Source organism: Arachis duranensis, chromosome 3 (genome assembly GCF_000817695.3).
Source record: "Arachis duranensis cultivar V14167 chromosome 3, aradu.V14167.gnm2.J7QH, whole genome shotgun sequence".
NCBI lineage: Eukaryota > Viridiplantae > Streptophyta > Magnoliopsida > Fabales > Fabaceae > Arachis > Arachis duranensis.
In genome coordinates this window covers 33,080,443-33,081,671 of record NC_029774.3, presented here as the reverse complement: position 1 = coordinate 33,081,671, position 1,229 = coordinate 33,080,443, and positions in this window count along the sequence as shown.

Below are 1,229 nucleotides of genomic sequence, written 5' to 3'. Positions count from 1 at the left end.
TGTTGAAGCATGGTCAAGTGATGATATCTTTGGATGAATATCATATGGAGCATTAGAATTCTTTTCCCAGCCACCATTGGAATTATGACTTGCATCATTTTGTGGTGGAGGGAAGTATCCCATATGGTTTTCTTGCTCATCTTGTGTCTGTGAAGCAAATCTCCATGGATTGGAGTACTTAGAATTTGTATTTTCTTGGTGATATTCCCAAACACCATTAAAGATCGGTGATGGTGGGTGATATCCCATAAAATTTTGTTTGACCATAAGATGAGTTGAACTCCATTTGTATTTTCTAAACATCAATGAAATTTGAAATTCATGTCACAGAGAAAGAATTTCTTAGTGAGGCAATAACTCAAACACCTTGCTATCAATTTAAAACAGAGAACAAAAACAAAAAAATGCTTGATCTAGACTTCTCACCCACTTAATCATTGTTGATCTAATCAATCCCCGGCAACGGCACCAAAAACTTGATGGTGTTTTTATGGAAAAATGAATTTCCAACACACAAATCCAACCGGCAAGTATACCGGGTCGCATCAAGTAGTAATAACTCACAAGAGTGAGGTCGATCCCACAGGGATTGATGGATCAAGCAACTTTAGTGGGTGATTAGTTTAGTCAAGCTAACATTGAAGGGATATTGGATGAACTGTAGCCAATAGAATGTAAATTTGCAAGAATTGAGTGAAATCGTAGCCAACAGAATTGTAAATGGCAAGAATTATAAAGTGCAGAAAGTAAATTGCATTGAAACTTAAAGAACAAGAAAGTAAAAGAGCTGAAACTTAAATTGCACGAAATGTAAATTGCATTAAATGTAAAGGGGATTGGGTGCAGGGAATTAAAACTTCAACAAGAAAATGTAAAGTGCAATCAAGCAAAGAAGTAAAAGATGAAGTAAGTGCAGTAGATTCATACAGAAATGAAAAATTGCTTGAAGAATTAAAAATAGAAAGCGATGCTTAAATTGCAGCAATTTAAAAGAATGTTAAAGATCTCAGGGAATCAATGAGACTAAAGAACAAGTCTAGATCTCAAACCCTTCCTTGATTCAACAAAAAACAAGTTTGCAGAAGAAAGAAGAAATGAAGCAGCAAATGAAAACTCAAATTCAACTATCAATTCTCTGAAATTATGCAGAAGAACAACCAAGAGAGATCTTAGACCAAGAAGGAAACAGAATTCCTTCACTTCTCAATCCAAGATTCAGATTTAACAAG